Source organism: Nannospalax galili, unplaced genomic scaffold (assembly GCF_000622305.1).
Source record: "Nannospalax galili isolate Female #2095 unplaced genomic scaffold, S.galili_v1.0 scaffold559, whole genome shotgun sequence".
Lineage (NCBI taxonomy): Eukaryota > Metazoa > Chordata > Mammalia > Rodentia > Spalacidae > Nannospalax > Nannospalax galili.
In genome coordinates this window covers 2,470,461-2,483,483 of record NW_008343479.1, presented here as the reverse complement: position 1 = coordinate 2,483,483, position 13,023 = coordinate 2,470,461, and the positions used below count along the sequence as shown (strand labels likewise).

The window sequence follows — 13,023 nt, the reverse complement described above, 5'->3', positions numbered from 1 at the left end:
GAAATTTATTATCCAAGATTTTTAAAAATGAGAAAATAATTTCAATTTAAATTCTTTCAAAATTATACTTTAAAAAAAAATCAAATCCAAGTAGTATACTCATCTATCATTCTAAAAACAAACCATAAAACCACTGTTAGAAATTGTGGGTTTAGACAAGAGCAATGGAATGCATACCTTTTGAATTTTTCCCAATGTATATAAAGAGGAATGAACACAAACACACACCAGAGTGAGAATGCATAAGTGCAAATCTACCTGGACATATTTCTTAGTTTGCTGGAAATCAGTAAGTCCAAAGCCTGCCACAGGAAATACCTCTTTAGAAGCTAAATTTAAAATACCTTGCTTTAGAAAGTGTTCATTTCTTTGATTTGAGGAGAGGCTTTGTGCATTCGTAGAACATGATTTGAGGCCAAGGACAGAGCAACATCAACCAACTATCCAGAAAGGACAGGGAAATAAGTTCCAGTGTGCATTGCAAACTAAGTCCAGGGCCTCTTCTTACACTGCTAAGCATTTTTAAACGTTGGTAGCAGAGCACTACACAAAGCCAGTGCCTCCTTCGGACATTCCCAGTGAGACCTACATTCCCTGGGAGTCTTTTACTGTGGAAAGATGATGATCTAACTTCATACAGCAGCACCGATGTTTTCCTCACCTCAAATAAACTGTTTAATTCTAGCATAAAACAATCTTTCTTTGAAATTGGGCAGGTGACAGATTAAGTTCCATCAGTGAAGCTGGTGGTGGAGACCGTCCTGCCCCTCCTTTTAACGTTGGTATTCCTAAGAACACGCAGAGGAGAAATGTGCCGTGCTAATGCAGTGTCTATTGACTACAAGGAGGAAGAATGTTCGAGGTTAGAACATGACATTTGTGCATCAGATACAAACCCTGTCCTGGGACGAATTCTATTGGTTGTCATTTGCCCCATGTGTTTCTTATGTGAAGAAGAGTGTTAGAATATATGGACTGAAACACAGAGGAGATTTTCTTCCTAATGACAGGGTATCTTGATCTAAGAATAGTCCTAAAGTACTCTGCAGGTACACACACACACACACACACACACACACACACACACACACACACGTGAAGCATAGAGGACCATATGTACCTGTCCTGGCACATCTTACCCCAAAATATAGAACACAAAAGTGAACATAGTGTGTTGGCGCTTACTGCTGTTCTTCTCATCAAGGGATTCTCTCTGATTTTAAGTGGATGCTCCTTTTTTAAAAGTTACTTGGAAATAGTAACTCCCTGGCTAGACCCTGGAATAGCACCAGTGTTTATACCTGGCATATACTCAAGTTCATCTCAGATTAGCTGATTTCGCCACAGAAAGCATGAAGCACAGGCCCTAATATACCTGCAGTCGATACAGAACACCCTTAGACTGGTGGGAAACGTGATCTGGCTGCAATAAGAAGCAGGATCCCCTAGACTGAAAAGCTGTTTGCTTTCACCATGGGGAAAGAAAAATGTAACTATCAATTACCAAAGGACAGAGCGTTTCCTTTTGGTCTTCATCTTTCCTAAGTCCTTCTGCTTTCTCATAGTCAGCTATAGACTGTGATCCATTTCCTCACTAAACTCCAATTTGGACACTGAGAAGAACATAGAAGACTAGTTTTTCTCTGTATGCTCTTTCAAAATGTCTTATGATTACATCCCACGGAGTTTCATTTTATTTTTCTTTCCTGAATTGGAGTCTTGTGACAATTTTAAATTGTGAACATCTTATAAACCTGAATTTTCTTCATATGAGCTTAATAATAGTGCATTGATATATTGCTATAAACAAAACCCATATTAAACACCTGGATTTATAGTCACTAGAAATTCATAATTGAATCACCTTCCTATAAAAAATTAGCATCAATGAAGATTCCAGTCAAGTTCTCTGAACACTGCCATGCAACCTGGGTTTAAGTATAACTTGTGGGTGCAAAAATTTCTTTTTAGCAATTTATATGTATGAAACAAATACCCTAAGTTCTCTTTGTCAGATGTTGTTGTTGGTGCCAGGCACTCTATGGTCACATGGAAACAATAGTATGACAAGAGATTACTGAAAATGGGCATGGGAACCAAAGCAGGGTTAGGAGAGAGGTTACCGTTCACATGTCTATTCACATTTATTAATCTCAAATGAGATGCTAGTTGTTATATGACATAATAATATGCCTAGATTTCATATGGAAGAAATATTTATGGTCCTTGAATCACTGCTAGGTAAGGCGAGGGGACTGGATGCTCTTTAGAACTGCTCATATTTCTGTGCGAATTCTGGAAGTGTCAGAACTCTCCTTAGGCCTTGGCAGCATGGGCTCTAGGTTCTCACACTACCAGTATTCTGCTTTTACCCTGAGGGATGAAGGAGAGCAGCACTGACCCAAACTTCCTCTGGGGTAAAAATCTGCATAAAACTGAAGAGACTGACCGCTAAGATGGGATGCAGCGGCTGCACCAGCTCCCACCTTCTATTAGTGCCTCCATGAAAATGATGCTATGAGGCCACCTTCAAAACAGGTTTGTGAGATGATCACTGTGTTTTCATACAGATTTACCTGACCAAACTAAAGACCTCAACTCTCTCGGGTGGCACATATAGTTTCCTGGGGGTTATAGCCTTCCACCTCAGGCTTTATGGAGGAACCTTTGTGAGCATTCTATAGCTCTCTTGGGAAAAGAAAACAGTTTCTTCATGACCTTGGCTTCACAAAGCATTCACTTGCCTACACCTCAGCACACAGTGCTGCATTTTCATCCACTAATGTGAGCAGGATAGTGATTTTAACAAACACTGCCTAAGGGAGAAATACTTGCCATTTTTAAGTCTTCTACCACCTGTCCCACCTCAAGGAATGACAGTTTGTTTTATACTAGAATTGAATACAATTAACTTAAAGCACTCCATTTGAGGTCTAGAAGATATCTGTAGTATAATGCCAAGTTTGATCCACATCTTTGCACCTTAAACATGCAGGTATGGTCATCTTTCCTGAAAACAATAGTTTATTAAATGTAAGATATTTTACTTCTTTTGTTTTCTAAATAATCATAAAAAGTGAGTGCTTTGAAGTAAAATATATCCATTCATATAAGGAATAAAATGTAAGAACAAGGGCATTTAAGCAAAAACAAGTCCAGAATATAGGCAGAAAGCTTAGTAGAATGGTTTATATTCTGATATAAAAGGTCAAGAGTCCTGGAGAGGGCCAAGACTCCATAGCTTAGGACAGACATCCTTAAAAGTGAGGCAAATAGATATCAGTGCTCAAGTGGACAAAAATGTCAACCACTATCAGTATTTGAATGGCAGAAAATAGGAAACACACTTAAGATAAAACCCAATCCAAACATAACTAGAGAAAGAGGTATAGAGGTAAATTAAGGAGAGAGAAATTTTAAATTACAGAACTTTAATAAGTATTCTCTATGGTAACCAGGACAAATGAACAAAATAAAAATCATGGGAAATCTCAATTCTGAAAGAAAATGACACCATTATGTTCCAAGAGAATGCAGGCTTGACAGAAAGCAGAGGTATATACTTTGAATTTTCTAATTATTGGCTATCTATTAGAGAAAACTGTTCAGAATTTCACTACATTCAAACTGACAGCTACTCATTGAAATACAAGCAAAACATGCTCGGGACCCTTTTCTCTATTCTGCTTTCTGAGAGAAGCTTCACTTCAATCAGCACATTTTACAGCTTTATTTTGCACTAGTGGTAGTGTTGAGAAAAATTAATGTGGGGTTTTAGTGAAAGTCAGGCCAGCTAGTGGGAAATTTAATCCAGAAACTGTCCAGAGTAAAGCCTAAACTCTGAAATATGTCTAGCAGCCCTATGCAAGCCTCTCAGGGAAAAGACACTGGTTATTTCCATTGCTAACACACCTACTAAGTCCTCAGTTTATGCCTTATAATGTTCAACTGTTTTGCCTGTATTCACTCCATTTGTCCTCATGAGAAGGGTGCCATCATTACCCACTCTTTACACATATTTAATAGATGAGATAGCCAGAGCTCACAAGATTAATTTGTCCATAGCACCAAGAGTCATAATGTGGGACTAGGTCATCTCATTCACCTTCATTCTGAGCACGCCTCAGTTTATGCCTTATAATGTTCAACTGTTTTGCCTGTATTCACTCCATTTGTCCTCATGAGAAGGGTGCCATCATTACCCACTCTTTACACATATTTAATAGATGAGATAGCCAGAGCTCACAAGATTAATTTGTCCGTAGCACCAAGAGTCATAATGTGGGACTAGGTCATCTCATTCGCCTTCATTCTGAGCACCTGTGAAAAGGAGTCACTCAAATGTCTGCCTGGAATTGTCATCTGACATTTGCATTTAAGGAAAGCACACTTTTAGTGTATGTAGCTAAAGATGTATTTTTATGCCTGGTATGACAGAATATAAAACATTACCTGTTCTTAGCATTCCGCTATTTACCCGGCCATTTGGGGCCACCACAGGAATGACACTGCCAAGGTCTTCATGTCATTCTTAAACCTGAGCCCCTGAGCTCTTTATTGTCTTTTAACAAAGGTCTCATCTTTAAATTGCCCTGGGAGGTAGTAAGTGAAACTTCCTTTTATCAAACATGCCTTTCTTCGATTTTTTTTTATAAAATCTGTTTTATCCATATGAGTGTTTTGCCTGTATGTATGTAAGTGCACCTGCATATGCAGTGCCCACAGAGAGCAGAAGAGGGCAATTACATCACCTGGAGCTTGAATTACAAACAGTTGTTGGCTGTCATGCGGATGTTGGGAATTGAACCTGAGTCTTCTGCAAAATTAGCCAGCGTTTGTAACCAATGGGCCATCTGTCCAGCCCCTCCATCAACTTTTCTAAAGTAAGCTTCCATTTCATCATTCGACTCCTTGCTTCCCTGTCATCTTCCAGGCCTTCTCACTGCCCAGACAGACGATTCCCCTTTGTTTCCAATTTTCATAGCACTTTCTCCTGGTATTGCCTAATCATCATTGGCATTGACTAGCTCCACAGATATTTCTGAACATTAGTCTGTTCTGCCAGACAATACATTTTTGTGAGATATGTGTTGTATTTAATGACAAATCCCTATGACTTGCAGAAGTGTCTGTGATACAGTAGATGTCAGGACTATGTTCTCTAAGGAATAATTATAAAATCCCGCAAATTAAAAATCACTTTCAGAAAGTCTCTCTTTCACTGTAACACATCTAAGCAATGCTGTCTTATCCTGAACGAAGTGTGCATGCAGAAGCTATCTGTCTCAACATTCACCTGCCAGGTGAACACTATAGGGCGTCTCACATAATCTCTATGACCTTTACTTTGTGTTTTTCTTGCTCATCATAGGTGGGAATTGTGCTTTCAGCTTCAGCTTTGATGGGAACTCACAGCAGAATAGCCAGAATTGTCACTCACGATGCCATGAGTAATGCCTGGCAGCTCACACCTAGCTGAGGAGCTTACAAACAGCCTCTACTTCCTCAAAATGAACACATACTCAGTTTTGTGCCAAGGCAGTGTTTTTTTACCCAACAGTTGAGACCTTCTTCTGAATGCACGTAAGTCAGCAATAAAAATCCAAATCTTCACAGTCATTCATTATTTACTTCTTACTAAAGATAATTATGAGCAAACACAGTTCCTTTGGAAAGAGACCATTAGAAACAAACTCAGAGTAGAACCTTCACAGTTTCTAATAGATAGGCCACTAAACCGGTCTTACTCTGTCTGATTGCCATGACTTTCTGCCCACTTAGCCAGAATTCGGTTTAGAATAATGACATAATTAATGGCTTACAAATGTATGTTTTGAGAAACTAAGTTGTTGGTTGATTGAACGTACAAGCTGTTTCTCAGAAATGATCTAAATTCATGACCTCATTTTCCAGACTTGATAACATACACTCATAGGCCAAACAACAGGAATCTCTACTCGCAGGATAAAAACTGAAGCCTAGAACAAAGAGAATATTCAGTCTTATTATTCTTAAGCTAGAAGCACTAGTTCATGAGTTCTCATCTGGGTTTTGTCTGTCTTTGCACTGTCAGCGATCAAACACTTACATATACTATGCTGTGTTGTACCCTCTAATTCACTTTTACTTGTCAGTTGCTTGACTGATTGCTATAAATTTTATTATCTTTGAGGTTAAAGCTTTCAGTGACTTACTACACTTTGTACTTAGACATTGTGGCATGCACAACATTGGGGTATTTCTTTAAACTGTCATTTTTAACTACAAAACAAAACTGAGGTTAGCAGCTCTGTGGAGGATATGCCTTACTACAAAATACACTTATTTATTCCTTTCATTCTATTTACCTCAATTCAAAAGTGGTGATCAATCAACCAGTTCAGTGACTGCCACAGTCCGCTGTGTGCTTTGGGGGCAAGGCTAGGATGCCATGTTCAAGCCAAAAGACTGGAAGATTTCTCAGACCATGAAAATAATAAGTGAAGTTTATAATAAGTGAAGTGAATAATAAATTTGCCAATCAGCAGGATTATTCACCGAGATTAAACCACCCATCTCCTTGGTGATGACCCATAGGCATGTAGAGGACAGACTGAGTCAAGGAAACACTGTGGAAGCAAACACTTTTAAACAGTGACTATTAGATCAAAATCTAATTTATTTTTTTTTTTTTCAAATCAAACACATCCTCTGCCCTCGTGGGTAATCAATTGTGTGAAAGCAGAATGCACTCTGTACTATTTACCTGTTAGAGTATAAGCCATTTCTTAATTATGAAACTACACCTTCATTTACAAAACTTTCTTGCCATTTGAAATAGAAATAACTAAAACTAGTCTCACTTCAGGAAAACACAAACAGGAAACAACCTGCCAGATATCAAGGAAAACCATGTAATTCCTTTATCTACAAAACAAACCTTGGACAAGGTATGCATAATGTGTTAGGCCATTTTCATCTCTTCGCAGGTCAGTTGCGAATGGACTTTAAGTATCTTCCAGGCACCACATTTGTAGCTGAAGATATCGGTTAAAGCCAGAGCAACAGGTGGGTGACTGTCCCCATGACATGCAGAGAATGCTATTCAGTGGCCCTATAGAAGATCCACAGGTAAATATGGCATTTTCTATCCTCCGGGAACTGTCAGTCTAGACACATGGCAAAGACCCTGGGGGCACTCAAGAAGAAAAGAGCCAAAAGGATACAGGTCTCAGTCTGAATGTCAGATCTGAAAAACTTTGTGGGTAGAGTAGCTTCCCAGGAGAGCCTTAATGACTATGAAGGAACACTTCTGGAGATAAATATTTGGGTATGGGGGTGTTGGAGCATAGAAAAACAGTGGGAAAAGGAGACCTCTCTGAAGTCTCACTCAGATAGTCAGCCTCTTAAGCACCTAGACATTGCCTATTGAAATAATTCTTCAAGCATGATGCTTAGAAGAGTTTCTTACCTCACCTGATGTTACCATTGCTTCCCCTGTGTGTGTCTATGTGTGTCTGTGTGTGTCTGCGTGTCTGTGTCTGCTGATGGAATCCTCCACCTTAGTCTGGTAAGAGTCGCCCATGGTCTATTTAAAAGTAATCAAGCCATTCTCCAAACATGTGATGCTGCCCTTTGAGGAATAATGGTTTTCCTTTCAATTCGGATTCCATCAATAGACTGACACTAATCCAAACTGATTTGAGTAAACAGAGCATATTCGCCATTGTCGCTGTGATCTGAGAAAGAATAAACCTAAGGAAGATCACTGCCTGGATTGGAAATGGCCCCTGTGGGGGTTTTGCACAAACTTGAAAGCAAAAAGAAAATACATGTGCAGAGCCAGCTCTCCTTGGCATGTGATCCTCACAGGGGTACTGTACTCAACTGCAACTGGTAGTTACTACAACACCCTTAAGCACACAGAATTATTTCCTTTGTAGTGACAAGAGTGTTTCATAAATTTCTACTTCTGGCAATATACCTCAGCTTTTATAAATATTTTGTTTTTATTTTTGTCCACTAAGAAACAGAAAAAAGATGAAACTCAGGTTACAGGTTTTGAATGAAGCATCAATTTATTCCAAAAATGTTTTATGGTTGGCCCCCTCTCCTGGAACCAAAATGTGCTTTTTTTTTTTTTTTTTTTTTTTTAAAATACCAGCTGCTGAACTTTGAATTGATAAGTAGCTATCAGCTGGGGAAGCCATCTCCTCTCAAATCTACAGTTGCCAAATCTCACTTTGTCTTTGGAATGGAAACTTGAACTATTTCATTTAAAACTTAGAATGAATAAAGTTAGTTATATCAAACATCAAATAAATTTAGAAATGAAATGTTCCAAGTCTTTTTTCCAGAAAACAGAGAGGAATGTTTTCTTTGAATAGTGTATTATTAGACCAAATAAGAAAATCAAATGGGAAGTATAAAGTACTATTTTTGGAATGACTTTGCAGACACTTCAACTTCTCCAAAGGATACTGTATAGCAACTGGTTTTTTGGGAGACCTTTCTGTTTGTCCTAATGTGTACAGAGTTAAAACACAGATAATCATATGCTAAGGTTGGCCAGTTTCAGAATCAGGGAGAGAAAAATTCAGGAGCTTGATGTCCCTCCATGAGTCATGAAGCTCAGTTCCCTTTCCATTACCTTCTCCTTTGTCTATTTTATTCTTTCTTTTTCACTTTTAGTTTCTGAGACAGTGTCTCTCACTATATAGCACTGGTCAGCCTGAAAGTCACTATGTAGACCAGGCTAGCCTCAAACTCAAAGTAGTCTTCTGTCTTTACCTCCAGAGCTCTGGGATTACAGGCTTCATGATCAACAGGCTTGCACCACCAGGATTCTCTGCCTTTAAACCAAGACATGACCCCAGTACCATCCCCCGCTATGGCTTCCCCTGGAGTCCTGCTCCTCTGTTCTCTGCCGGCCTGGCCTGCATTTCTTCTTGAGAGAAATGGAAGCGATGAGGGAGGGGGTAGAAGGAGAGGACACTGTTGTATGTAGGTCTCCTCCCAATTTCTCCTCACATACCATTGCCCCAAAATCAAATTTAAAAACTGAATCAGAAAAATACTCTATTTGGGATACTAACTTGTTGACAGGAGGTTTTCTGTTTGGTTGGTTGGTTGGTTGGATTTTTTAAATTTATTTTTTATTTTTTGGTCTTTTTGAGACAGGGTCTTCCTGTAGCCCCAGCTGGCCTGGAACTCACTATGGAGACCAGGCTGCTAGGCTGGCTTTGAAATCAAACAGAGATCCGCCTGCCTCTGCTTCCCCAGTGCTGGGATTAAAGGTGTATACCACCACACCCAGCAGGAGGCATGTTTTTAAATGAGCCATTTGTATTTCTTTCTGTTCTATTAACTCCTAACTCATTCTGAAGAAATGTCATAGGTAGATCTGGGCTCCTGCGTATAGCTTCAGAACTGCTGTGTGCATTTAGAGCAGTGACCAGAGAAGAAGGCTTTCTTGTCTTGGTTCTAAGATGAGACATAAAATTAACTTATAATATAGATTTCAGTTCAAATTTTATTCCTAGCTTTGATTACCTTGGAAATTTACTGACCAAGCCTCTATATATGGAAAGATACCAGGTCTGTCTCCATTGAGGTCTATGGGATTGAACAGGCAATCCTCTACATCTCCCAGCCCATGCAATCATGTAGGCTAATTCTCTCTTGCTGTAGTGTGTCACTTATTGGTTCCAGAGTCTGGAGACAAGTCTTGAGTTTCAAATTTTCCATACTGTTCGTGCTTCCAAAGCACACAGATATGACAGTATTTAGTGAGATCAAGTCTTTCCATTCTCTCTCACTGTTTCTATGCAAGTTTCCCATTTTAAATATATACATGTTTAAATCAACACATTGTCTATTCAAATCAGTAATACCATGTTCTTTCATCTAATCTGCTACAGTTCTTTCTTGAATTTTCATTAATTTTCTACCCTATATACACATTGACCTTCCTCCCTTCCATTCTTGGCTGAATTCTGGGTGCTCTAACCATGTGAAATATTGACGGAAACAGTGGAAGTTCTCTAGGACCTATTTCAACTGCATCTGTCTGTGTAACTGCACATTCACTATGAACTGTACCTATCAATCTTGTTTTGTGCTGGAGTCATTTGGAGCATCTTCTGTATTTTCTAGACTGATGATACTCAGAGGCGTACGGGTACACCTCTCTCATCTCTGATTTCCCCCCAATGTCTATGCATTTGTACTTAGTTTTCAGGAAGCATTGGGGTCATATGGAAATGCTCCTTTTAATGGGAGAAACAATATATATGGCAATGAATACTATTTCTCATTTGGAGACTATATAAGGACAAAGAATGAAAAGAAGAATGAAGTCTACTTTTTGAGTAACCAAATAATTTGTGTTCTACCTGGGACATTTATTAAATGAAAGGGGGTACTATTAATAATTTTGCTAGAATAGCAGACAGAAACAAGGACAACAAGGCTAAAAATTCACGGTTTGTCTATGGCAAGGACCTCAGCTACTGAAAAGAGCTATGGGCAGAGTGTTGAATGAGACCTGAGAAACCGTCCATTCCTACTCTTCCACCTGTTCCAGTGAAGTGGCAGACATTCTTGAAATCTTGGCAGCCAGTGTGTAATGCAGAGAAGTGCGTTGATGCTTCTGTGCAGTCTATGATGGAGCCATTCATCCTCCAGAAGAGCTCTGGAGTAGGGCTCCGATTACTCAGTAGGGCTCTCTTCTGCTCAGAGCCCATCCGGGATTTGCCATGCCACTGTATCAATACACTCTTTCTTGCTAACACTGTGTAGCCACTAGATCTAATGTTTCTAACTTTATGTCCTCATTATCTCACACTTCCAACTCATTTGAACCACGTGCTCTTTCTGAGTGCACCAGCCACCACCCCACTGCTGTCTCTGTTGCTTATCACTTCCCCTGAAATCTTCCTTCCCTCTTAAATGTTTAGGACTCAGGAAGTTCTACTTCTTCCAAGTTCATCCGCATTCTGCCTGATCCTCTTCTTCTCTGATACTTTAGATTATCTTGCTTGCACTTCTCACACCACGTGACTAGCCCCATATTATAACTGCATCTGTCTGTATAAGTGCTCATTCACTATGAACTGTAAACTACTCCGTGTATAAGGCAGTTTTTACTCATTTTTATGCCTCGGGTGCCATCCAATAAACTTATACTTAATAAACACTTATTTGGAAAAAATAAGACAGTCCCTTGTCTAACCCATACTTTGTCTCAATGCTACATTTAATAAGTATTGGTGAAGTTGAACTCAACCACAACTTATTAAGTGAAAAGTATAAGCTATTTGCAGAGGTAGCATAGTGATAATCCATAGTCACTATCTCCCTGTGCCTTTTTCATTCTTAAGGGAATACAAGATTAACTTTTAGATCAACTCCCTTACTTTTACACTTCAATCCATTGTGTTCTGAACCTAAAATGCATTGCACTATTGGACACCCTATATATGCACTTCAAAAATTACCACTGAATAATAAATAATACTGTGTCAATCATCCAGTCTTCTTTGCATTGCATGGCAAAGGAAACAGAATAGTCTCCTGGATTTGAAATTTCTTCATCCTCCAAAAACTATAGCTTTTATGGAACCTATAATAGTAATTTTTTCCACAGAGCATTCTTTTGATCATTTGTACTCATTCTTCCTTGTTTATTGATATAAACTCTTTTAAAAAGTTAAAATATTTAGCAATGACAGGCATGTGTGACACACACATTTAATCTCAGCCCTTGGGAGACAGGGCAGGCGGACCTCTGTGAGATCGAGGCCAGCCTGGTCTATATAGTATGTTCCTGACCATCTGGGGCTACAGGGAGACCCTGTCTCAAAAAAAACATTTAGCAACAAGAGAAAAAAAAGTTTAATTTGATAATCGTAATATGTAGGTAAGGCATTTTCACCTATGTTCTTTTTCCCTAGGGGTCAGGACTCACCCTCAGCAATCACATGCACATCAAAGAAAACTAGAGTGCATTTGTGGCAACGTATTTCTCAACCATTTGACTCAAATCCTCGATAAACAAAATCACATGACCCCAGACTGAGACTGCCTTAACAGGGCAGAATACAGGATCCATTCTAAAGTCTCTATGGTCAAATATAAGAATATTTTTAGTAACTATGTTCATAAAATATATATATAGTCTGATGACAGAGCAGCCAGGACTCTGTCTGGTGCAGAGAACCAGACAGCTATTCATATTTCCAACTTCCCCCGCCCCTGTTTGAAGATCACTGCTCCTCTAAAAAACAACCAAACCAAACATGCTTTCTCTTATCTAGATAAAGGATAAGTGTTTCCTTATCACCAAATCTCTTTTCCAATAGTAGTGAAGGAAAGTATGATCTATGATCTGCCATCTAAGATCTCTTTCTCCCAGTCCCCTCTGGGCTTGAGGGCACCCAATTGGAAACAGGTAATGCAGGCCAATGCTGAGGGAACAGAGTGTGCCTGGTACCTGAATTCAACCTGTCCCTGTTCTTTCTCTGAAAAAGCTAATCATCTCAAGCATGGAATGGGAAATCTTAGTCCATAGGTTTATTAACTAGTAAGAGAGACATCCGTTCCCATTTAAAAAATGGCCAGTAGAAACAGGACAGGGACAGAAACGATTACTGCTGTGGCCCATGCAGACTCAGAGGTCAATTGACTGACAGTGACCTGGACTCCAGGAGGCTACACTGTTGTGGCAGAGCTTTCCTAAGAGCTTTGCACAAGGGCTTCATGGAAACCTCTTTGGAGCAACTACAATGAGTTACAATGGCTTTCTGGAGGGAGTAATCAACCTCTGCATGGAGGTAGTAGGAAAATATTAATAAATGATACTCGGTTGTATACACAGAGCTCTCTTAGATATAAAAGGATAACTCATTAACTCTGATGGATAAAATGGAAGTTTTTCAGTATATGAGCCTTGAAACCTGTTTAGTATTCATCACCGAATTGTCCTTTCTCCTCCACCAAAAACTATATGACGGACTTGGTAGCAAAGCTGTTTCTAAAATGGAG

At 39.2% G+C, this 13,023-nt stretch overlaps 1 protein-coding gene across 6 annotated transcripts in view; it reads right to left on the bottom strand.

Annotated features, from left to right (window-relative positions):
* Tp63 (tumor protein p63) overlaps positions 1-13,023 on the bottom strand; it is a 214,679-nt gene that overhangs the window by 79,515 nt on the left and 122,141 nt on the right. The window lies entirely within an intron of this gene.